The sequence below is a fragment of the Sus scrofa genome, chromosome 13, assembly GCF_054392235.1.
Source record: "Sus scrofa isolate SSC_HxYL_T2T_F1_AM1 chromosome 13, Sscrofa_HxYL_maternal_Yorkshire_Landrace_v2.0, whole genome shotgun sequence".
NCBI classification, from domain to species: Eukaryota; Metazoa; Chordata; class Mammalia; order Artiodactyla; family Suidae; genus Sus; species Sus scrofa.
Window position 1 is genome coordinate 205453445 of NC_139395.1, and position 26665 is coordinate 205480109.

General features: G+C 39.2%; 1 protein-coding gene and 1 long non-coding RNA gene across 3 annotated transcripts in view; one reads left to right on the forward strand and one right to left on the reverse strand.

Moving 5' to 3' along the window:
- Positions 1-26665, reverse strand: part of CYYR1 (cysteine and tyrosine rich 1) — a 106034-nt gene that overhangs the window by 45415 nt on the left and 33954 nt on the right.
- The window catches only part of LOC102161036 (uncharacterized), a 67266-nt gene that overhangs the window by 19828 nt on the left and 20773 nt on the right, over positions 1-26665 (forward strand). The window contains exons 6-11 of one of the 2 annotated variants that reach the window (XR_014825109.1): positions 4137-4331; positions 4994-5111; positions 6058-6143; positions 6770-6884; positions 9880-10022; positions 24083-24214. This is a non-coding gene — a long non-coding RNA (uncharacterized LOC102161036). Of the gene's footprint in view, positions 1-4136; positions 4332-4993; positions 5112-6057; positions 6144-6769; positions 6885-9879; positions 10023-24082; positions 24295-26665 lie in introns of those variants that run through there. The other variant, XR_014825108.1, reaches the window with a different exon arrangement.

The following is a 26665-nucleotide window of genomic DNA, read 5'->3' on the forward strand; positions in this document are numbered from 1 at the left end:
CTTCTAGGCAGTGACAAAATAATCCAGGTTCTCTGCATCTGATGGCCCCAGTGTCTCCACATATGGTTTCCATGCTTGCCACCAAAGGGGAGGAGAGAGAGTTGGAAGGTCCCACAGAGGCTTTTACCAAACCCAGGCAGAAGTAAACCACAGTGCTACTCATGGTCCAAGGGCCAGAGCTCTTCCATGCTTCCACTAACGACAAGAGGGTTGGCTGGGAAATAGAGCCTTCTAAGTGCCCTGGAAGGAGAGGACCTGGATACTGGTGAGGACACCTCAGGTTTACCACAGCAGCCAACTCTGGAATGAACGTAAGATACACGGTGATTCAGGGGAGAGCACACAGGAGTGGAGTTCAGCAGAGCTGGGCATAAGATCTGGTTGAACCCAATCTATCCATGTGGTCTTGGAGTAAATGAATCATCATTCCTGGGACATTGTTTTCAAATCCATAAAATGGGGTAAATCATATATACCCTGCTTATGTCGCCAGGGCATGTGAGTCACAAATAGAAAAATTTGCAAAGAGAATTACCAAATTTAGGCTACCGTTCAAGTATAAGTGTACAAATCATGCAGTGGGAAACATTAGAAAACCTGCCTCAGTGAGATAAAATGAATGATATGCATGTTGTACATCAGCACTGATAAAGTTATCCCTTTGTTAGAGCCATAGAGGATGGTATCAGTTCCAGACCTTCTGGCTTAACAGCTGTGATACCTACGTAGTGAAGTAAGGAGCTGTTTATATCATTAGTACTGTGTGTTTTTTGCACATGGGGTATGAAGAAAATGCCAAGGAAATTCAGATATGTTGCAAACACTGAAGATTACAAAAGGCATGAATGTGCAGGCTCTGAAGACATTTTGTATTATCATTGCCTTCAAGAGTGAATGAATCTGATGTTGCAGCTCGTGTGGTATCTTAGGCTCTGTTCCCAGAGTGCATCCTCTTGGATCAGCTAATGGGCAAGGATGTAACCCTAGGTTCCAAGGATTGATGTGTATTGAGGATAAGGTGTAACACTGACCAACTGTCAACTATCTGAAAAACTCATTATAATGTGTTTAAGGATATGTCAACATCTTTCAATATTAGTTTTTATATACTCTTGGGTAATTAATGAGTACAAGTGTTGTCAGACTTCAAAAAGATACTGAAATTATACATAATCTGTTAGGACTTCAAGATTGTAGATGATGATAAAATGTTACTCATGTCAAAAAGGATAATAATGATATCCTATTTGCCCATTTTCTGTTGTTGAAGAAACCTTATAAATAACAAATATAATCTTTTAAATGCATTTGATGCAAAATACTCAAAGATGTGGATTAAAATGTGCTTGGGGTTCTCCAGAAGACTCAGTGGAATCCTAGTCTAAGCCACCTATTCCCTTCCCACCAAATGAACTTATTGCCCCTCAGGAGAACTTCTTATTAATGAGACATCCCATTTACTATCTAGGAGAAAGTTCATTCCATTTGCATACATCTATATCTAATAGAAAAGCATTACCATATTAAGCATATATTTGCCCAGCTACAACCTCTACCCATTACTCTAGTTCAGAAGATACTTCCTGCTGCCAGTGACAGTACAATACAAACTGATACTAGACCTTAGGAACATCTTTAATATTTAAAAAAAAAATCATAGATAGCCTGAAATCTTAAATAAACCAGTCAGTATTAGAATAACCAACATAAAAAAACCCCTATGAGAATTTTCTAAGTGAAACTTGCCATGGAGTTTTCCTGCCTAGTCACTGGCCTACATAATGCTGATGTGATGAACAAAAGAAGATAGGTCCAATAAGGCCAGCCACAAATAGACACTCACAGCCACGTGCTGGAATGCAGACAGCATATCCACTGTGAGATAAAGCTTTCTGAAGCAGAAGCTCACTGAGCTAAGATTTCTGATGCATGCCCAAGTACTGGCTTTTCAAATGGAGAGTAACAGAAAGCACAGTGAATTTTGTAAGGTGTTTTATGCGACGTTGTGATAAAGTAAGACCAGGTTATCGTAAAGTGAATGCTCCTTTGTTTCCTCTTGCTGACAACTTACACTACTGCTTTGACTCAAGGGTTTGGGTCCCTGCCTCCCATGCTGTTACCACCTTGAGAATGACTGCTTTTCTCCTTTTATTCTCTTTAGACACTTCTGCCATTCTCTTCTACAAAAGACATTCAGAGAGCTGGCCACAGTGCCAAGTTGATGGTCATACATTGTATAGTTATTTGGAAATTGAGATTGTAGAAAAACAAAGTCCAGGTCAAATGTCACTTTCTACGTGGCAGTTCAAAAATAGTACATGCTGCAAGCGTGCTCACACACACACACATACACACACACACACACTTTTCGAACTATGGTAGTAGCCTCAGAACTGGCCTCCTTAAAAAAAAAAAAAAAAAAAAAACGTAGAAAGAAAGAAGAAAAGAACTGGCCCCCATCTCACATCTCTTTTGCCACTGGTCTATTTCTTGTCTGGCTTTGACAGTATCGTGCTTGTCTTTAATAAAGACCGTCAATGGCTTTCCATCATGGCCACTGTGTCTTACAATTCCAAGAGTATCATTCACAGCGAAATCTATCTCAAGGTCAGTAAACTATTACCTGAGGGCCAAATCTGGCGTGCTACTTATTTCTGTTTAGCCTTTTATCTAAGAATATTTAGAACAATTTTTTGGAAATGGTTGAAAAAAATCAGAAGAATAATATTTTGTGAAATTCCAATATCACTGTCCACCAATAAAGTTGGATTGGGACACATCCATGCTAATTTGTTTACGTATTGTCTGTGCCTTCTCTTGAGCTACGAAGGCAGAATTGAGTAGTTTCAACAAAGACTATATGGCCTGCAAAGCCTAAAATATTCATGGGCTGGCCAGATAAAACAGAAAAAAAAAAGCTTGCCCATCCCTGGTATGTAAGAATGGGACCTTGTGGAGTTGGGCAGTGAGGCCGTATCCTGCAGCCCTGATCTCTAATGCTCATCACATCAAGTGCTTTGTCCCTAAGCCAGGCATTCAAGAGTTCCCATGACCCAGCCCCAGACCAGATTCCCTCTAGCCTTACTCTTTCCTTGGTACCCTGTGTCTGTTTATGTTGCCTCTCTATTCTAGCCACATGTCCTCCTTTTTTCTGTCTGTTGGTATCTAACACTGCAAAGCCAGCTCAAATGTCATTTTCAACATGGAGGTTGAGAAATGTGTCAGGCTATTGTGATTTCTGGCTTCTGTGAATTCACACGGTGTTTTGACCACTTCTGACACCCTGTGCTTAGTCATGCAGTTGTCTCATTTCTCCTATCCTATTTATATGATCCTTAGGTATAAGACTTGTATTCATCTTTATACCTTTAAGAATGGTGTGGATGTGGACAGGCCTGGTACAGATCCCCGCAGACCAAGGGACTAGTGCCAAGAGCCAGGCCAAGGGTCAAGTAGACATGCAGTCACTTACTTCCTTAGTTGCAGGGTCCAAGGGAAAGCCCAATGGCAGAAGACCCAAGTCAATGCTCTAATAAAGCTTCTTTGTGGAAGGGTGGCTCAGATCCATACAAAACAAACAAGAGCTTTGAAGGGCACAGGCACAGGACCCAATCCAAAAGCAGGTGATCACACGCTGAAGACCAGTCAGGCCCTAAACATGGGTGGTGATCGTTACAAACAGCAAGATTCCATTAACCAGACCCGAGTCCAGGGCAGCAGAGCCAAAAGAAAAGGGGATAAATAGGGGCTATGGAGTTTGGCAAGAAGATAGAGGCTCAGTCTTAGAAAGATGGGTCCTGAGGCCCCAAAGGCCAAAGGCAGAAACGACATTCAAGATCAGAGCTGAACTCATACCAAGAGGGTGGCCAAGCTGAGCCCCAAATATTGGGTAGGATCTCCTTCCATGACTCTTAGGTTTAGATTAAATTCTAGGATCTATAGAATTAGATTCGTGAAGAAGGCTTAAGTGTTCCTGGCTCTGGGGTATAAGACAAGGGACACTGGGGAAGGGACAGAGCAGAGCTTAGAAAGCGCCTGGTGGCTGGTGGGAGGGAACTAATTTCTCTTGAGCACTAACCATGCCCCAGGCCCTGTGATAAGACTTTTGCTTACAATATCTCATTTAATGTGCACAGGAGCTCTACAAGGAAGCAGCCTTACGCCATTTTTCAGATGAAGAAAGATGATAAGTAATTGATGGAGCTGAGATTTGAAGGCAGGTCTAAATGAATTCAAACTAATTCTCCCTGCTCCTCTCAAATAAATAGTGACTAAATGTATGTTCAAGATAGAAAAGTGAAGAATGGACGGTCTTTTTACAATTCATTGTGGTAAGCACGATAGTACTAATCTGCCCCCCTGCCCCATGTTTTCTCTAGTTTTTTGCTTATAAATTAGACAGATTTGGCCCATCGAACACACAACTCATGGTTTCTCTATGCCTCAGAGAGAACCATGAGGCACATAAAGTAATCTGAGAACATATTGGTTGCTCTGGGTTTCTGGTTGCTTTGAATTTCTGGCCTTCCAAGTCTTTCACGAACTAGTACAAATTTCCTTTTCAGGATTATTTTATTTTGCTCAATCCTCTTGGGCTACTTACTGTCTTCCAATCAACCCCTCTACACCTTGGCCCCTCTATGTTAAATGTTACCTCCTCAGTAGAACCTGCCTTGATCTCCTTATTCAGAAATGATTTCTCCCTCTCTCTCCCCCATTTCTTTCTATACCATTTATATGGTTCCATATTTGATCTACAGTAACAGTGGTGTACCTACTATACATTCTACCAACTTTAGAGTTTATACAAATCTTTTTTTTTTCCCCTACAGTGCCTGATAGTGTCAGTCACACAAAAGGAGTGTTGAAGAAAAATATAAATGCTGAAGAGTAATGTGTACATGACATTTCACTTTCTTGGGTTCCTTTATACGAGCAATTTTTCCCTCAGAAATTTCCCTCACCCCCTTATTTTTGACTTGGTTCTTTCCAGTTAATACCAGTCTTTCTGGCCACTGGGATTCTTCAGAATGAAGCAGATGCATGAAATAGAAGAAGTGGCACTGAAGATGGACCATGCCTCTTTATCTTATCCCACTTGCAAAGCCAAGGTAAGGATCTGGGTCTAAAAATACTTTCCACCACCAATATATGTGCAAGCCTATTGCATACAATCTGTTTTCCAAAGCCTTTAATGAAATAAACTGACTTGCACCTTATGATCACATATTCTTCCAGGGAGTTCTACTTAAATAACTGCATAATTTCTTTTACTACATAACTGACATCATTGTGACACTCTGAGAGTTCACAGGGGCTCTTTGATAGAGAGAAAAACTTAGATTTAGGACATTTAAAAAGCATATTAAGAAAGCCTGTTCTTCTCATTTGATAAATCTTAATGTGTTTATTAATGGATGACCAAAGGGTACTAAATTAGGAAGAAATAATCTTGAGTGTGCAGTGACTACAAAAAAATTCACCATTATTAAGGCTAAAAATATGAAATACATTCTTCTGAAAATTGGAAAATTGCACCTTAAAAATATTGATGGTGGAATACCAAGCTAATGGACTACTGGATGTCAAGTTCCCTGGTTGTGATAGGTTTATGGAAACTTCCCCAAATATAATTAGCTTTAAATATCTCTGTAAGTAGACAATAGTAGCTGTGTATACTGTGTATGACAATGGTCAAGCATAAAACCACTTAATGGCCTCTAGAATGTGTTATATATTTTAGGATAATATTTGCTTCAAAATTCTTTGCTTAACAATAAAATTATTCTACAAGCTAGTGAGTAATAAAGGGATTTTTAGGGAATAATAAAGGAAATGCTTAACCAGGATTTAAGAATTCACTAGGATAATCTATCCAATTATAATTTTGACTATGATCAAGGCTAAAAAAAATTACCTATCAATAAAGTGAATTATAAGGAAGAAATAGAACACCCTATACTAGGGTTATCTGAAACTATTCCTTCGAAACTCCATTTTTTACTTTTCCTGTTATTATATGCAGTTTTAATATGGTATTACTTCTAATCTCTCAAGCACTGCTGTCAGATAAACCTAATTATTTCCCAGAAGTGGTCTGCAACTGGAAGAAAAATGAAGCAGAAAATGTATTCATCTATGAGGTATATTTAGTTTATATAAAATATTTTCCTCTTTTTTTTTTTTTTTTTTTTTTTGTCTAAAAGGAGATGTCTCAGGCAGATGAGGGAATCAGATATATTAGCAGAAGTGAAAGGTGGGCGGGAGGGGGGAGGTGGAGAAGGAAGAAGCCAGACTATTTTTCATTAAACATTTAAGAGACCCCAGAAGTTTCCAAACAGACACATACAGGTACTTCTTAGGGATCGCTATGGACTAATACTTACATACCCTCAGGATTCAGATGCTGAAGCCCTAATCCCAGTGTGGTGATATTTGTGGGGAGGGTGCTTTGGTAGGTAATTAGGTTTAGACAAGGTCATGAGGGTGGAGCCCCCCAGAATGGGGTCAGGGCCCTTACAGAAAGAGACCAGGGAGCTGGCTCTCTGTTTGCTTTCCCCTCCATCTTGCCAGTAAGAAGGCAGCTGTCTATAAACCAGGAAGAGAGCCCTGACTAAGAGCCCAACCATACTGACTAATCTTGGACTTCCAGGTTCCCTGAACTGTGAGAAATCAATGTTGATTGCCTAAGCTACCCAGTCTACGTATTCTGCCACTGCAGCCTGAACAGACAGAGACTCGAAGGCATGTCGCTATTCCTCTCCCACAGCCCTGAGGTCCTGCCCGACGGCATCACTGAATCTTGGTGTCTCAGTACCCACACTGCTCGCACACCACCATGCTGAAGATGCTGAATCTTTAACAAGGAAGCGCAGATTTCAGATGTGAGTGGAGCCGCTCCTTGGGCCTTTGGGAGGGCAGTGCTGAGACGGGTCCAGGTCATGAAAGCAGAAATCAGCTCCTATGTATCTACAATTGTCTGAGATCCAAACTTAGACCCCTGACATTGCTGTCCAGGGCACTAACTTCTTGAACCTACTGCCTTAATCTCTGCACAAATTAAGCCATTTTATTCATTACAGCTCCATAATTTACGACCTCCACCCCGACCCCAGAGTGCTTTCTGCCTAAAGCTTAGACGTCTGATCCACAAACTAATTGGTTCAATTTACTTCCCTGCCAATTAACTACCTTAAGAAAGAGAAAGGACCCAGGAACAGGGTATCACTCTGAGTTTAAAAAATTAGTAATATACATTTTTGGGATATTCCTGAAATCCTTGCAATAGATGTCTTTTCTCCCAAAGTTGAATAGTCTTGGTAGAACCATCCCTGGTCAATCACTCAGGGCGATCTATGATCAATGACAAACATTTTATTATAGTTCCCAAGGTTAGAGGTAATGTCAGTTATTTCTGGGGGCAGGATCATGTCTTCTTATTCACCTCTGTACCCTTAGGATGAATTAACGTAAAAAAATTAGGCTATACAGCCAATCCATTCATTCATTTGATTGCAGTATTTATGGAGATCCTATGCGCCAACTACTATTTTAGACGTTTGGAATATATCTGGTAAGATACTCATTCTTGAAGATATTACATTCTGGAAGGAGTGGGGGAAAGGCAATAAACATAATAAATAAAGTATAAATATTGTCAGAAGGTATTCAATTCTATGAGGAATGGAAGAATAAGAATAGCAGGATAAGGTGGATCAAAGGTGAAGGTGCCAGAGGAGTGAGCCAAGACAACTGGGCAAGAAATCCCAGGCAGAGGGCACAGTCCAAGCGGGAGCTTAAGGCGCATCTCATTCATTCAAGCAAGGAAGTCAATGCAGCCGAAGTGGAAAAATGATAGTAGGTGAGGTCTGAGGTTAAGAGGAGGGGTCTTGGAGGGACTTGTAGGCAATTTAAGGACCCTGGTTCTTATTCTGTGTGAAAACGGGGAGCTGCTGAGGGGTTCTGAGCAGAGAAGTGACTTGACTCAGCCTCCGGTTTTTGTTTTGTTCTGTTTTGTTTTTTTCTGAGCAAGACTACATTTATTTATTTATTGACCTATATTAGAGTTGACTTACAGTGTTGTGTCAGTTTCTGCTGTGCAACATAGTGACTCAGTCACACACACACACACACACACACACACACACACACACACACACACACACACATATGTAATACATTCTTTTCCTCATCCTTTTTCATCATGTTCTATCCTGAGAGATTGGATACAGTTCCCTGGGCTACATAGTAGGATCTCATTGCTTATCCTTTCTAAATGTAATAGTTTGCCTCTACCAACCCCAAACTTCCAGTCCTCAGGCTTTTGAAAAGTCCTCCATCCTGAGTTCTTAGTTGCTAGGCTCAGAAGAGACTGCCTGGAGTGAGGGTAAAGTAGGGAGATGAAGTAGGAGGCAAAAGCAGAATCCAGCTGAGAGGTATTTTTAAGAGGTTAAGTCAGCAAACTTCGTTCCTCCATGAATCAATCCCTCATTCTCTTAGCCCAGGCTGAAATTACCTTATACATATACTAACAACATCTGGTTGCATAGATATAGCTCTGCCACTAAGTTTCCACCTGGAGATACTCTCAGATATTTTCTTAATTCTTAAATTTATAAGCAGGTGGTACACTGAATGGACACTGAATTCAGTAACCACTTCCAGGAAAAGTCATCAGGACTAACTCATCTGAAGGGAACGTTCAAATTCACCTAAGTCAATAAAAGCAAATAATGGCTTCCTTCAATTTGTTCTAATTTTGACCACGTAATTTTTTTTTTTACAACTTCTCTTTTTCTTTTTTAAGAATTCCTGGTAGACTACTACCTCTCTCGAACTCTTGAGTGTATCTCATTCCAAAGAGAATGATCAACAAAATATTTTTATTTCATCAGATTCAGGATCCATGCTGCACAGTTTAATACACCTACCCACATCTCATCTGCCATCACCTCAGATTCAGAAACAAGACCATCATATTTCAAAGAAGAAAATATGAAGAGACAGAATAAAATATTTGTTCCTGTTTAGGAAGAAATTGTATCTATTTCTTTAGTGGGCTATGGTAGCATATATAAATGGTTTCCCTCTCTTTCTCTCTTTTGGAGCTTCTTGTTAACTGTTTTGTTCTTTAGGAAAAGATCTGTGGTGGTGTGGATTGAAAAGGTTATCCTGTCATCATTGTACCCAGGAATCCCATCTGGAGTGAAATTTACCAGCAGTTTCACATTGATGTTGTACTGTCCTGTGTGGTCTTCTGTCAAATCTATATGCTATCTAGAATAAAGAGTTCACCTTTATTTATTAGCACATTTAAACAATTACAGTGTTAAACATCTACACTGTTGTAGAATTGTACTGTAACAATTGACAATATTCTAACTATTGAAAATATTTACTGTATATTATTTTTTAAAAGCTCAAAGAAAAGTAGGATTTAGGGAGCCTGGAAACCTCTAAAATTATTTGTGAAGTTGTGTATTGATATGAATCTGTTAGATGATCCAACAGTTTAGGTCACAATTTCAAAAGCACCTGTGGTGGCAATCCCCCTCCAAAAAAATTAAAAAAAAAAACTTTTAAGTAAAATGGACTTAGAAGAGTGCACAAATAATACTTTTAAGGGTTACTCATATATTAAGAGAACTCTCTTCCAATTTATGGTCTAGCTCTGCGCCTGTGCCTGGAAAAACTCACACATCTTTCTAGTCCCAATAACCCCTGGCAGGATTCAATATGTCAGGAATAAAACTACCCTTGAATTCATTTCCCGAACATTGTTTTTTAACAATATATGATCATTAGCTGTCCTGATAGACTCTGAGATTCTCATGGGCAGGAACCTGATCCTTTTATCTTTTTTCATCATTATAATATAAGAAGGGGAAGGGACACCCGAGCTTCCTCTCTCTGCCATATGAGGACACAGCGGGAAGACAGCTCCCTGAAACACAGGAAGGATGTCCTTGTCAAGAACCGAATCTATCAGCACTTTGATCTTGGACTTCCCAACCTCCAGAACAGTGAGAAATCATGTTTGTTGTTTAAGTAAGCCAGACTAGGATCTTTCATTATCGAAGCTCAAGCTGATTAAGATATCAACACACCAAGTTTTTGGTAAAATTCATTGCTTTGGTTAGCAGGAACTCAAAGAAACAAATATTGGCAGAAACTCGGTGTGTTGGTGATTTAGTTCTAAGGTGCAGGTGTCACAGTAAGATAAATATATGCACATACATTTTTACTCCATTTGGAAGTTAGGGGTTGCTTATAATTGTTATGTTTAAATATTTCATATGCTGAGGGTTATTTTGTGTTGTGGGTATTCTTAGAACTCAATGTATGTATATGTATATAGTCCATTTGCAATTCTTATTTTTTAGCCATTTTACTTCTCAAAATGCATATTTGTACTGACATTAATGCAACTCAGTATCATTAAAAAATAATTATTCTAACTTGAATCCACTAGGATCTACAAATTTTTTTCTCCTTTTACCTTTTTTTTTTTTTTTTTTTTTGGCTATACCCACAGCATGCCAAAGTTTCTGGGCCAGAGATTGAACCTGTGCCACAGCCATAACCAGAGCCAGGGCAGTGACAAAGCCAGATGCTTAACCTGCTGAGCCACCAGGGAACTCCCCAAATTTGCTACTCTTTAATTTAACCTACAATTTCACAGACAGCTTACATTCAATGTTTTAGTCCCTCCAATCAAAGGTAATGTTGTGGAAAGCAGGGAAAAAAGATATTTGGCCTGTACATATAAAATCCTAGTCTCCTTTCCTCAGGAGCAAACTCTATAAGACATTCTGAGTTCAGGGTCTTTTTACACTGCCATCATGGCTGCTCTCCCCGCAAGACATTCTGATACAAAGCACTGTGTAGGGTAGAGATAAAGGCTCATCTAAGGTTGATGCAGTTCTGCCAGATTCAGATGCCTGGAAACTAAAGGTGCCTGACCATCAGCTTGGGTGTCAACAACCCGGTAAGGCCCTGCCCCTCCCTCTCTCCCTCCCTCCTTCTCCCGCCCCATCTCTCTCTCTCTGTCTCCCTCTGTCCTTGTCTGTCTCCATCTCTCTTTCCTTCCCTCCCATTGTCTTCTTTCTCCCCGCCCCCATCTCTCCCCTGTAGAGAGACTTCTTCTTTTCTGTCATTTTAAAAATTTTGCCAATTTAACATCCTGCATAAACACACAAAAGCTCATTTAACAACCATGTAACTTATCGCCCAGAATAAAATGCCATGAGCATTTTGTCATTTTGCCTCAAAGAGTTTTCTAAGAATGTAAATAATTGCAGCTAAAGATAATGTCTATGATATTTCCCCACCCCCCACAGTCTTATTTTCTTCTATTTTCCCCCAAAGACAACCCTTGCTATGAGATTGGGGTCTAGCTGGGCCATACTGTCACACTTTGTACTTTTAAAAGCCATATATCCATAAATAACAGTGTCTTTTTATTACAATTTTACATATGCATCTTTACATCTTTCAACAACTGATCTTCTTTTACTCAGGATTGTTTCTTTTTAACCATTATACTTATTCCATTGCCTGGATATCCTACAATTTATTTATTTTTTTCCCTCCTTGATGAACATTCTGGGGTTTATTTAGGTTTTTTTTTCCTTATGACTAATGACTCCGACGAACATCTTTCAATCTGCCCCTTTCACCATGTGTCAAAGGTTCTACTAATTTACATTCCAATTAGTGATGCAGAAAAGATGTTTTTATCATTTCCTTTTTTCTACTTTCTTTGAAACTCTATTTCTGTTTTCAAACTTCCTGAGCTGAATGCTTAACTCACTTATTTTTAACCTTTTTAAGATTATATGCTTTTTCTAAGTAGCTTAGTTTGCATTTCAGAAAACTTTATAGTGCCTTTGATGATTAAGTTCAAATTGTTTTGTGATTTCCAGTAAGATTCTCTCTTTAATCCACAATTTATTTAGCAGTGATTTTTTTTTTCCAGTTCCTAAACTTAGGTTGCTGAATTTTAACTATCTTTATGTGCTTGATATTTAACTTTAATTATATCTCGAGTGGTCTGTGTGACATTATTTCTTAATATCCATTTAAATTTTCTTTGTACCCATACCTTGTAAATTTCACATATATTCTTGAAGGGAAAGTAAATTTGTGGGTTTTGTGTGCCAAATTTTTGCCTGACATATTTACTTTTATTCTAATTTTCTAGATCTTTATTAATTACATGTCTGCTGGTTTCTGAGAAGAGTATTAAAATCTGCATTGTCATTACAGGGCATTATCAGTTTCTCTTTGTAGTTCTCCTTATAGTTATATATTAGCGTTATATAGTTTAAGGCTATACTGATAGATGCAAAAGATTAGGATTGTGTCTCTTCCTCATGCTAACTGAACTGGTGCATTATTCTTTTCTTCATTCCTTTATAATCTCTTTATAAAATGGGCCTATTGCTTTCAAGTTTGCTCAATGGTGTTTTTTGCTTTAAAGCTTTTTTTCTGACCAGATTTACAATGCCAAGTTTTCCTTTGATTAACATTTGCATGATGTATCTTTTTCTTTCCTTTGTATTCAAACTCTTTTTTTGTCATTTCATCTCTTGTGAAAATCCAATAGTTGGATTACATGAAAAAGTCTAACCTAAACATCTCTGTCCTTGAATATGTGAATTAGTTGATTTACCTTTATTGTAATTATGATAAATTTGGACCTTTGTATTGCGTTAGTGTGTGCATGTGTATGTGTGTGTATGTGTGTGTTAGTGTGTGTTTATGTGTGTGCGTGTCTATAACCACAGTTCCCCTTGGCTTTTTCCCCCTCCTTTTTATCTTCTACTAAGTTGGTTAAATTGATTTAATTTATTGCCTTTTACTTCGTGCTAATTCAGAAATAATACATTTTATTTTTATTCTTTCAGTGGATTTAACATGCAGAGTTGTTGTAAGCAGCTCTAAAGTTAATCTGTGTCTCCATCCACTTTCCAAACAGTGCAGAGATTGTATCAGGGGATGGAGACCAGGCAGTGGTTTAAACAAAAGTTTATATATAAAGAATTATTAATTTTGATAAAATAATGTCTATAAAATATATGGACATTCTTTATGATATGCTAGGGCTGAGGGAGGGTACCCAAGAAAGACAGACTGGGAAGGTTTCACTTGCTTGAGATGCCATTCAGTCCTTGGATGGCAGAGAAGTTTGCAATTTGGCCAGAGGTCACCTGCAGTCAGTGGGCAATGGAAGCCCACTTGTGGAAAGCAGGCTGGGCCAGATGATCAGAAACCAGGGGCTGGGCCTGTATAGCAAGTGAGAATTCTATGTGTGTTGGTAGGCTGCATGGGCATCTGCAGAAAGAATGGAGGTTTGGTGAGAATGCTCTGCCAAGTGGAGAACCTATAGAAGAAATCCAGGTGCCTGTGTGTGCAAGAGGCCTTTGGTGCAGGCAGAACACTTTAATGGCTCTGGTTTCTGTGGTTAAAGACCCTCAGAGAAAGGTTATTGTCAGGCCAAAGCTGCAAGGTTATTGAGAGATCTTGCATTCTGGATGGGTTGCTGGAGCAGAGCTCCACCTAACTTCCTTGTACACACACTGACCTCCTCCCATTTTTCCATGTACTTCCAGTGCCCTCTACTGAGAAAGCTTAACATCACGCTCACTTTATAAGGGCAAAGCTTAAAATAACTCATCTGTTCTCACAAGGAATGTATTGTTGAAGGGTTTCTTTGGAGCTAAGAGACAATAAACTGATAACTGGCATGGGGCGATTTTAGAATATCCCCTCTGTCGTCTTTCTGGTGCCCTTTATAAATCCCTCAGTACCATCTTCCAATTCACTAAATCTCTCTTCAACCATACACAGATCTTATTCTATGAAAATTTTATCTCAATGTCATATTTTTAACCAACTTGGGAGGATTTCTAATTATTTCTTCTTTCCCCTACCCTCTTCTTTCTCTTCCTCCTTCTTCTTCACCTACTTTTCTTTGTTTCTGTCTGTTTTTTCTTTGCTATCCTTCCAAATTTTTAATGGCCTTCCTCTTTTTATGTCTTTGAGACCCTAAAAAAAATATATATATATATTCGAAACTATTTTCAATGGCTCTATCATGTTATTTTACTATATTTCAGCCTCTCTGATAGGTGGGTGAGCTGACCTCAGCCTCATAATAGCCTTTAGGTTCAAGAAGTGAGTCTGATTTCCTAATTTCCAGACATCCTTCCTGCTCCCCTCCTGAAAGTCTTAGCTGGGACTAATGTCTGTGCATTTCTATTCATTTTTTGTCCATGGAGATATTTATTTTATTTCTGAGCCCTATAACAGCTTTAACTTAATATGTTATTTTGCTATGTATAGGAGATATTTAATGAGTGAATTTATAGCTCTATGTTAAATGGAAGCATTCCTCTTTTTAAAGAGATCCATTATTCATTGAAGCCATTCTAGGCTATCTGACCCCCATAAATCTCTATAATCCTTGCCTACAGTTTAAAATAATTTTGCTCTGCTAACTTTGCAGGTGGCTTTTGTCTGTTTTGTTTTGTTTGCTGAAAGCTAACTACAGGCAATTACTAATTTACTGATAAACTGCTTTACCACAGTTATATTTTAAACCTCTTATTGTAATGTAGAAGCTACTTCCATATTAAGATTATGAGAGTTGTTTCACTTTTAAATTGTACTTTATGTGATGAATATGATAATTCCAGTGTAATTAAAATAATTTAACAGTGTTTGAAATGAAAAAATGAATTCTGGTTCCAACTTCAGTATTCCATGAACACATACTTCACTTTGGTTTCCTTGTATAAGGTTCAAAAGACCAAGTTCCCATCCCAGAACAGCAGTCTAGTCATCCCTGCCCACTTCCCTTGTCTGAGGCTTTAGCCTTGACCAACCCTTGTGTATTTCTATTCCTTTGTTTCCCGTGAGATATTTATCTTATGTTTAAACTCTATTACCACTTTCTATTAGAAAAGGGACTATGTAAATCCTTTCTAAAGTTCTTTACCTCTTTGCTTCTTGGCTTTTGTTAGTTTGTTTTGGTATCTGAAGTAGTATAATAATTCCTGTCCTTACTTCGGGGTTCTAGGTATTAAAGGAAATAAGGGAGGTAAAAGCATTTTAAAATTCAGGAACTCCATTTACAAATACATCATGTATCCTTCAAACACTAGGGTTTTATTAATTTTCAAAATCTGCCTTGGACAGAAAAGTAAATTGACCCTAAAGGTGAAGACGTTCTGGATTCTTCTAGTTTCTTCCTTCAAATAGACTAGCATGTTCATAACATGAAGGTTCAGATGTCAGGGAATGGTTGTCTTCAAGTAACTGTATTCTGCCCAAGAAACATTTAATGGGGCACTTGGACATTTGGAGCAAATTAGAACTGGAGCAAAGACCAGATGCGCTGCCAATTTTCCTCTCTTCTTTCTCCACAGGTCAAAGTAGTATTAAAATAAGGAATCCTGTCAGTAAAAGGGTTTTGAATTAGGGATTAATCAAATTTCTAAAATATTATGGCTTTCTATTTTGTTTTGTTTTGGTAGGCATGGAGTTGTGTAAACTGAGTATATTTTAATTATGTAAAATAATTCCATTTGCAGAACCACATAAAGTCAAATCACTTTTATTTTTCCTCAATGAATGTTGTATAAACCTCAAGGTTTAGAAAAAGAAGATCTAGTAAGTAGCTTTTTATGTTCTCCCTAAATTTAGGAAGCTTTCATTCCATAACAATTACTGCTTGTTGAATAGATCTGTTTTCATCATCAAGTAAAAATGACCAATGTTGGGATGAATATACTCTGTTTGACTCCTGCTTCTGTACATTTCTTTTATTTTGCATGAATATGGCCAGATGAATCAAAGAAAACTCAGCTCCTCCAGAACTCTGCTGTTTTACAAAGATCTCTGCTACCAGATTCAAAGCTAAATTCGGGTCTGAGGTGTCATAATCTCTTATAGGTCCCAGGAGAATACTGTGTTCAGTGATCAGAAGTGCTATTCTCCTGTTGGGCCTCCAGAAATATGATACTCTACAAAGTCAAAGGTAATGAAGGTTCAGTCATCATTATTAACTTAAAAAAAAAGGCTCAAATAAAGAAGTGATCTGTTTTATAAAAAAAGCACATAGAAAGTTCAAGAAATTAACTCTAGCAATGCTGTAACAACAGGATAAAGGAAAAACTTCAGCAACACTTAAAATGTGTAAAAATCCAGAAATGTTCTGGTAGAAATCTGGTCAACTGTCAATCAAAAAGAAACAAATGTCACTAGAGAAAAACCATTTTGACATTAGAAATAGAAGTAATTCATGCCAAAATACTCTCACATTGGGTTAATAGCTAGATAGACATCTAGCATTTATTAGAGCAAAAGGCTGGCATTTAAAAGCATTTGGTTTCTTTTTAGAAGTTCCCTTTAAATACTATTTTCCAGAATATTATTGATGCAATTTTGGAAAGATCTTAAAATGAGAGAAAAACTTAAAGTAAAAAAATCTAAGATTCAGTTCCATCTTTTGAGATGGTATCATTATTTATATATTCAGAGAGAAACAATTTCCTGATAGGAAATCAATTTGACCCATGGTTATTGAGGCGCTTGGTTACTGATTATGTGTGGCCATCGGAGGAGAAAATGTTCAAGAGAAGAAAGAACATTCAAATGAATCTCTTATGAACCTTTTCAACAAAGCTTTTTTCTGAGCAGGCAGGCTCACACTGTAAAGTTTCATTGTTTTATTAGTAACAATTTTACATATGCCTTGCCAGCAAACAAAGGGGCATAGGTGGTTTTTCAATAATTGTTGAGTCTTTCTTAATGACACTTTACAAAGAAACTCCACTTGTATTACTTATTTCTCACAACAATCCAATAGATGTGTCTTGTCATTGCCACTTAACCTAACATAAGACTCAGAGGGGTTTTAACTTGCTTTTTAAGATCGCCTAATTAATACGGGGCAGAGGTGGCAATAATTTTTCTTTTGGGGGAAATTTGTATAAAAAAATGTTTAGTTCAAAGGCCATCATGTATCTATCATATCAGATTTTCTTACATACATTCCCTTTGCGTATTGCTTTTTTCTTTCTACAGCTGCACTGGTGGCATATGGAAGTTCTCAGGCTAGGGGTAAATCAGAGTTGCAGCTTCAGGCTACACCACAGTCACAGCAACACCGGATCTGAGCCACATCTACAACCTACACTGCAGCTTGTGGCAACACTGGATCCTTAACCCACTGAGGGAGGCCAGGGATGGAACCCACATCCTCACAGAGACAACACTGGGTCCTTAACCAGCTAAGCTATAATGGGAGCTCCTCCTTTGCATATTTTTTAAAAAGGTATACAGAGTTTTATGAAATAATTGAGTTTCTGATAAGCTGGACATAAATCACCTCATATAGGTTGTGCCATGTATTAATGTGTGTGTGTATGTATGTGTGTGTGTGTATACATATATATATATATATATATACACATATATATATATATATATAATGTATATTTTTTAATACACATGCACAGGTCCTGTAGGCACAGAAGAACATGGGTTGCACAGTCAGAAACAATATCATCAGTCTCTACTTCTGTTAATTTAAATTCTCAGCTGCAGGTAGTATTTTTGACAGAGGTCACTATGGTTCAATGCTATTGGATTTCTTTTTTTTTCTTTTTTAGGGCTGAACCTGTGGCATATGTAAGTTCCCAGGCTAAGAGCCACAGCCAGAGCAACGTGGGATCTGAGCTGCATCTGCAATTCTCGACAATGCCAGATCCTTAACCCCCCGACCGAGTGAGCCCAGGGATAAACCTGTGTCCTCATGGATCCTAGTTGGGTTTGTAAACGCTGAGCCACGAAGGGAACTCCCAGTGATTGGATTTTATTTGATTAAGCACTTAAATTTGTTTGCTAGAATGAGGGGCAGGGGCGTATTTGGAGCACCTAAGGAGCTGGCCCTTAAATGTGTGGCAGCAACAGAAATTCAAGATGAAGAAAACAAAGACGATCTTTGAAAGCTCTGTCCTAACAATTTTATGTTATTTTGCCCAACCTATTTTTTTTTTGAGTGACAATGATGAATTGTGTAACAACACTAATATATATCAACAGGAGTGTTGGCTTGTTAGTGTTGGTAGGCAATGCCACAACTGTGGTAAATAAATGAACAGTTCTTCTACTGGAGACAATAGAAAACTCAAGCTGTAGGCTTTGGGGTGTATTGCAGAGCTTAGGTTTGTCAGGCAGTTTGCCTGTATTTGTGTGTTATGAAGTCATTGGAGTTGAAAAACTGCTTATGGAATCCAAGCTGTTCCCAGGATACCTGCATCACTGTTTCACCATAACTAAATTATGTTTTCCTAATGGAGAGATTTTACTGGTGTCTAAAAGTTGAGTATCCTGTTATGTTGGCCATGGCACAGGCAACACATTCATCACAAAGCCTTGACGAAGCTGTTGCTATCACTGTTGTTGTTTCATTGGTGGTAGTGGCAGTGGTGGTGTGTGTGTGTGTGTGTGTGTGTGTGTTTTGTGTTTAATGCTTGGTATCGGTTCTCAGAGCGAAAAAGACTTAAAGTGAATGTTAGCAAACACTAGTTTATATTATAAAACATAGCCAGCCAAAACCACCTTCATAACAAAACACCTACAAGCTTTTATAAAGAATTTAGGACGCAGATGTATTTGCTTTAAGATCAATTCAAATGACATAAAATTCAGGATCAAGTTCTAATTGCCCCACATACATGGAGCTCCAAGCACACGTGACATGCCCTTCACCGCTCTGCGCTATGTACTATGTCAGCATTTATTTCAAATCACTGAAACAATTTGTCAACCAGAATCCCAAGTTAATGACCTCGCAAGAAGGCTTTGTCAATATCTCACTAATGTCACAGTGATGTATTATTATTTGCCTGTTTACATATCTGAGTTCTCTGTTACTACCCTTTCAAGGTGGAAATGATGTCTCATTTCTTTGTATTCTCAGGAATTAGCAGAGTTCCTTAACATAATAAGGACTTCGTTAAAGGGCTGGTGTTAAATGAGCAAATCAATGATTCTCACTTCTCAGCCGCGGCACCAATGGCTACACACGGCGTCTCTACCATGGGTTGACATCCTAGGTATTATCTTCTTTTCCCTCTGACCCAGCCTGCATCCTTCTCCATCTTGCTCAGCAATCAGGAAGGCATAAGGACTGCATGAGAGACCCAATGTGCCTGGTAGCCTCTGAGTTTGGCCAATGGAAACCTGATACGGGAGACTGGAGGTTGAGAGGGGAGTGAGAACGAGACCCACAATGTTCTGGCTCCCCATCCAGTCCACTGCTGCCGGGTGGCTGCCTTCCATAGAGAGCCCCAGTTCCGGTGCAAGCTACTCTTTCTGGATTTTAGTAACAGTTCCTCCCCTTGTCTCTTTCTGGCTAGGGATGGTAGAAGCTCTCTGCTGTTGACAGCCTGTAACACTGCATCATCTTTGGTTAGTTTCTCTAGTCCCTGCATGTACCTTTATAAATGTTCATTTCATTAAACCCCCTTCAATTTTCAGTTTGAATGTACTGTTTCCTTCTGGAAACTTGTCAACTACCAGCTGTTTGCATAGGCCTTATATAATTAATTCTACTCTATGCACTTGCAAGGAAAATAAAGCCATTCCCATTTCTTGGAAGAGCTGTGATAGAAACACATCCTACCTGGAACTTTTATTACTTCCATGTGTCCATTTTATTTCTTGAAAGTCATTGGAAATTTGTCTACTGACAGTGCAATGGCTGAGGTGTAGTCTCTGCCAGAGCAGGGGGCACCCAGAGACAGCCTGGCCCAGAGTGAGTGTCTCTGTTGGATAAAAGACTGAAGCAGTTGAAGAGGGCTCTCTACTGAGCGAGGGTAAAAAGGGGAAGGAGGGAATTTACGAAAGGAGGGATGGAGGCATCTCAGCTCAGGATGATGGTGCTTTTCTAAAGAACTGTCCTGTTGGTTTTGCTCATCCTATTAATTTGGATGGAGGGGGACAGACTTTTGAAACTTTCACTGGTACCTCACCCAATGGCTGTGGAGTGCAGTCAATGACTTCCCAACCAGGTAGTCGCGTGGTTCTTTCTAAAATCCAGGACTCTCTAATTTCATTTGTTTTCTTTTTTTTTTTTTTTTTTTTTTTTTTTTTTTGTCTTTTGTCTTTTTGTTGTTGTTGTTGTTGCTATTTCTTGGGCTGCTCCTGTGGCATATGGAGGTTCCCAGGCTAGGGGTTGAATCGGAGCTGTAGCCACCGGCCTACGCCAGAGCCACAGCAACGCGGGATCCGAGCCGCGTCTGCAACCTACACCACAGCTCACGGCAACGCTGGATCGTTAACCCACTGAGCAAGGGCAGGGACCGAACCCACAACCTCATGGTTCCTAGTCAGATTCGTTAACCACTGCGCCACGACGGGAACTCCTCATTTGTTTTCTATACAGAAGCTGCCTTGGAGGGGTTCTTTTCCTCGCATGTGCTGCTGTAAGTCAGTAGCCACTCTCAGACTCCACCCTTCAAGGGCTGCCTCAGTGTCTCCATCAGGCTCAGGACTCGCGAGAACCCTGAGGTCCCTCCACCAGAGGATATTTGTGACTCGCGCATCCAATAGCCCACCGGAAAGTGAATATGTCTCCTTTGCCACACAAGCCTTAAGTTGCCAGAGAAACATGAAAAAAGGGCAGAAGTGATATAGTCTTGAAAGCCCTATAGGTATTAAGCCCCTGCTTTTCTGTAGGCTGATTTATTATGCTTTTAACAAATGGGTACATGTGTAGTTCTCTGTGAATTAAGAAATCATGCACATTATCAAAGGAAGGCAGTGTCAAATTATAACATTTCAAAATCAGGTATGACAGGAACTTAAGACTTTTTTTGGAAGGTGTAAGTCACTTTCGTACATTTAAAACACCATTTCCTCCATACTTCAGAGGTTTTCATTTTAGAAAAGCATGGCAGGAGTCACTCTAATGTGACTATAAAGGGCCCGAAGCTTCGCTTTTAAAATTCAATACTTAGGTAGAAAGAAATAGATAACTTTTTCCCTTTGATTTTTAGTCACTATTTTTACAACACGAGCAGCCCTGAGACACCAGAATGGAAATGGATCTTCTTCTTGATGTTACCAGGGCGCCACTAAATTGCAAGCCTTGAACTGGTTCTGTTTGCATCAGTGCCTTGATCTTTATTTCTCCATTTCCCCAATGCCACATGATTTCTGTATTCTTCAGGCATATCCTCAGCTTTTCTGATGCTGCTTTCATTTGTTCCTCCAGTCACCCAATATGTATTGAGTACCTACTGTGTGCCAGGCCCAGACAGAGATGCCGCACTCATGAAGTCAAGCAAAAGAGCCAAGAATTTGTAACTGTCAGCCCTGATCATTGTACACACTGTGATGGAAAAGCTGAAGAGTAGGAGCATAAAGCCTAGAGACCTTACAAGGCGTCTGGGTTTAAAAAAGTTTTCATGAGGGAGTTCCCATCGTGGCGCAGCGGAAACGAATCGGACTAGGATCCATGAGGATGCAGGTATGAGCCCTGGTCTCGCTCAGGAGGTTAAGGATCTGGCGTTGCCCTGAACTGGGGTGTAGGTCGCAGACATGGCTCGGATCTGGCATTGCTGTAGCTGTGGCTGCGGCTGTGGCTGGCAGCTATAGCTCAGATTTGACCCCTAGCCTGGGAGCCTCCATATGCTATGGGTGCAGCCCTAAAAAGAAAAAAAAAAAGTTTTCATGGGAAATGATATTGGAAGGGATTGGGATGGCTGAACATAAGTTAATTAGTTAATTGAAGAGTACAGGAAGGTCTAGGGAGGTTCATGAGATAGAAAGAATGGCATATGCAGGGATTCAGGCTGAGTGGTACTGAAATAGGTATGGGTCTAGGCAATGTTTGACTTAAAGCCACTGCATTCCAGGTAACTTATGCAGAAGATCAAGATTCAGATATTAAATGGTCCAACTCGACTTTTTCTATCCTCTTCTTCTGTGTGGCCTTCCTCTTTGGTTCACAACTCAGAATACTTTAAGAGCCAATGCAGGAAGGTAGATGGTAGAGATGCTAGTTTATATGTGATACAAACAACCTCCAGCTCCCATGCTTGGTCCAAGCAACCTCTAAGTGCTCAAGCTTTGTACCCAATATGGATTGACAGGAAAGAGTTCCTATCCTGTATCAAGTGACCCAGACTGGCAGAGTCTTCATTGCAACAGAGAGAAGATCACATGCCAAAGTGTAAACCAGCTCTGAGAGCTTCTCTCCAGAAGGGCTGTACATTTCACTGGTCAAAGCCAGTCTCAGGGCAGTGCTCAACTTCAGACTACAGCAGAGGTAGCAGCCTGCAGCCATAAGGCTGGGAAGGAAAAAACTAGAAATATTTAGTCAGCGGCAGTAGAGATCACTACAGAGAAGAACTTTTGCTTATTAGATATGGTACCCCCCCCCTTTTTCTTCTTTTTAGGGCCACACCTGTGGCACATGGAAGTTCCCAGGCTAGGGGTCAAATCAGAGCTGCAGGGGCCAGCCTATGGCACAGCCACAGCAACGTGGGATCCAAGCCACATCTTCAACTTTCACCGAAGCATGAAGCCATCCTGGATCCTTAACCCACTGAGTGAGACCAGAGATTGAATACGCATCTTTACGGACACTAGTTGGGTTCTTAACCTGCTAAGCGACAACAGGAACTCCTTGTTTATTTGATATTGTCATCTATAGAAATAGTAAATTACTGGTGCCCTGCCTCCAACCAACCCGTATTCTCACCTTCTCTCCTGTGCTACTACATGGGTGGATGGGCGTGGGTGGGGGCACTGCAGTGGGTTGATAGTATGCAGAAGTGGAGGTCAGGAGGCGTTTTGTTAATAGAAAATGGGTAGAATGGATAAAAATATCATTTCCATCTCTTTACCTTTTTCAAATTATCTTGAAAAATAGGAGTTATCTCAATCAAATCTCTCCTTCCTTCCTTCCTTCCTTCCTTCCTTCCTTTCCTTCCTTCCTCCCTCCCTCCCTCCCTCCCTCCCTCCCTCCCTTCTTTCTTTCTTTCTTTCTTTCTTTCTTTCTTTCTTTCTTTCTTTCTTTCTTTCTTTCTTTCTTTCTTTCTTTCTTTCTTAGAGCTGGACCTGCAGCCTACAGAAGTTCGCAGGCTAGGGGTCAAATTAGAGCTGTAGCTGCCGGCCTACACCACAGCCATGGCAAAGCAGGATCCTTAACCCACTGAGCAAGGCCAGGGATTGAACCCACATCCTCATGGATCCTAGTCAGGCTCATGTCCACTGAGCCACAACAGGAACTTCCTCAATCAAATTTCGAAGAGATCCTTCGTGTTCTTTGTTCCTTTGCATATAGTATTCTGGTCTTTTTTTATGAATATAATATAGTCTCTTCTTTCTCTTAGATATTAACCCTGATGTATCTTTCATGTGTTTATTTTCTCACCACTTTGTTTCTCTATCCTCTGTGCTTGTGATTTGATTCTATTTTGTTTTGTTCTGTCACTGCCTTTCATGGCAGAGGTTTTCCTCAAATGTCTGGTTTTCCTTACCTGGCAAATCATATTTGAAAGTGAAAGCCGAAAAGAAAAAAACCCAAAAAAACAAACCCTCAAAAGTGCTAGTGTGCCTTAGCAATCTGTGAGTCTTCCTGTATAGTTGTTACCATAGGATCATTTGTTTGGTTAATAGAAATCTCCAAATTCTTATACCCATAATTTAGAGGTTCTTGGGAGTTTCCTGGTGGTCTAGTGGTTAAAAGGATCTGATGTTGTCACTGCTGCGGTGAGAATTCAACCTCTGGACCGGGAACTTTCAGATGCTGTGGGTGTGGCCAAAAAAAAAACCAAAAACCAAAAAACAATAGTTTAGAGGTTCTTCACTTTTTTGGTGCCCTAGCAATCTGGTGAATTCTGTTTCAAAATGATGTTTTCAAATGCACGAATCCAATTATATCCAAACATTAAAAATTAAATCTCTGATACAGAAATATGTGCTTCTTTATTAATGTATCATACAGTAAGCTTTAGAGTTGTATCTAGTGAAATAAAGATGAATATAAATTGTCTTTCAGGATATATGCAATGAGTAATGTGACAAGAAAGAGACTGTGATTCTTATTGGTGGCAAAGTCACAGGGGCTGCTGATACCACCGTGGTTTCTTACCTACATTAAGAAATGACAGAAATGCTACCGGGTTCAGAGGTTAGTGAAAACACAAATGAATTATTGTTCTCATCCATGTTCATAAACCCTCTCATTAAAAAATCCCTACTATAAGTCTTTACTTTTGAGTGGGTTTATTTTTTTTTTTTTTGCAGAAGGCAGTTACCTATCTCCAACCTCAAGTACTTAGGCCTGGTTGCAGGCCTTTGGGGAGCCAGATGGGGAACACATCTCTCTGCAGTGAGAAGATTTTCCCATAATCCCTCTGATTTCAGCACAGTAACTCACCCTGCAATCTCAACTAGACTTGCTGTCTCTAAATCCAGAGGTGGTAGAGAAAATCTCTCCAAAAATCGACCCCAGATTTTCTCTTGCACAGGGCTGGCAGGGGAATATGGGAAGTCTACCTTCTCTTTGAAAAATGTTCAGTCCACACTCCAGTTTTCCATCTTTTTTGCGCACCTGCCTTTCAAGCATCTGTTGTCTCCCATCTCTGGGGATTTCTGTAGTTTTGGGTGGAAATGACTGGCTCTTGGCTTTCTGCTTCAGCAGACTCAGGTCACTGCTTTTCCTAGTTTAAAACAGTTACCAGTGGTTAGACTATTTCCCAGATTTCAAAGTGTTTCTTTTGTTGTCTGCTGTCTTCTTTTTGTCCTTGTGCATTTTTGGTTTTTTTCCTCTTCATGTCTTTACTGTCATTGCTTTGTGAGGCTTTCAGAGGAAATAAAGATAGACATTTGCATTCAGTGCTGTTTAATCAGAAGCTTTGATGCATTCATAAACAGCATTTTATTATGTCTGGGATTCACATCCTTTCTTTCCCCTCTCATAATAGCATATCTCCTTTCTGATTTAATATAAAAGTAAGTGAGAAAACAAGGGTGATAGGCAATGCCACTTTAATAAAGGAAGATATCTATTTCGTGTTTTAAGGAAATAATTTCTTAAAAGAACTTTCCTTAGGCTCTCTTTAGAGCTTTTTAGCCTCTCGGCTTAGAATACTAGGCTATGAGTTCCTCAAAGGCAACAGCCAGGGGCTGGGCCGTGTCTTCTTCCAATAGAAAGGTCAAAGTGGCGTATCTCCTATGGGTCCAACCCTGTCACGGATAACAATTATGAATTCTTGACAAAACTATAAAAAGCAATGCCCTGAAGTCACTGGACAGAAACCAAATGCAAGCATAAATTGGAAAAGAGTCAAAACTTGCAAAAAAAGGAAATGGGATTGGGTGTTTCCTGTTGATAAGACATTTTGTTCAAGGGCCTGCTCGAGTTAGATTAAGCAAATTAGCTAATTCGTGGATAGAAACCCCTGCAGTGGACTAGTTTCAAGAACCAGAGGAGAGAGTTTATGACTATCAAAATAGATGGAAAATGAAGGGGAAATCAGGGAAAGGAGGAATGTGGGGGAAAAGGAGACATTAAATTTTGCACAGAAATTGTGGGGAAAATACAGGATCATCTCTGAGCTATGCACACATGGGACAAACTCACAGCCCAGCTGAGGCTGAAAGAATTCAACAGAAATTTTAGCAGCTACCCACTGCAGAGGGGACAAAAACTGGGATTTGAGTCCTGCCATGTTAACTACATGATAAAGCAAGTAAACAGACCAAAAAATCAACAGGCGGAAATAACAGAATCCATTTCTACCACGTATTTTTCACAATGTCCAGGATACATCTCAGATGACTCGATACAGTCAAGAGGAAAGGTAATTAAGGAAATGGTTTCTGACATGACCCAGATGCTGGAATTAGCTAACAAAGACTTTCATGTAGCTATTATAACTATGCCCAAAGATACAAAGGAAAATATGTTTGTGATGAATGGATAAAAAGGAAATCTCAACAGAGAGAGTATAACTATAAAAAAGAACCAAATGGAAAAGCTAGAAGTAAAAAATAAAATCTTAAAAACAAAAAATCAATTTCATGAGCTTAATTTACAAATAAAAGAAGAGTCAGTGACTTGAAGGGAACTTAATCAAAATTATACAATGGGGAGAACAGACAGAAAAAAAAGCCAGGAAAAAAAAAATAACAGACCCTCAGTAATTTGTGGAACTATATCAAAAGGTCACATACATAGAGTTTTAGAACATGAGAGACAGAACTGGGTGAATCCAACATTTGAAGAAAGAAAGATAAAAAATTTCTAAAATTTTACAGATTCAGAAAACCCAGAGAATCCTACATAGTATAAATAGAAAAAAAAAAAAAAAAAACAACCTTTGGAAATGTTAAAAACAAAAGATAGACTCTTGAAAGTATCCAAAAAAAACCCACTACATATATAGGAACAAAAACACAAGTTACCAGTGACATCTCTGTAGAGATGTTGGAGGTTAGAATACAATGAAATGACATCGTTAAAGTGCCAAATGAAAACAAAAACAAGAATTCTCTCTGAAGCAAAAATAACTTTGAGGAATAAAGGTGAAATAAAGACGTTTTCTGATAAACAAAAAAAAGGTAATTTTCCAGCATA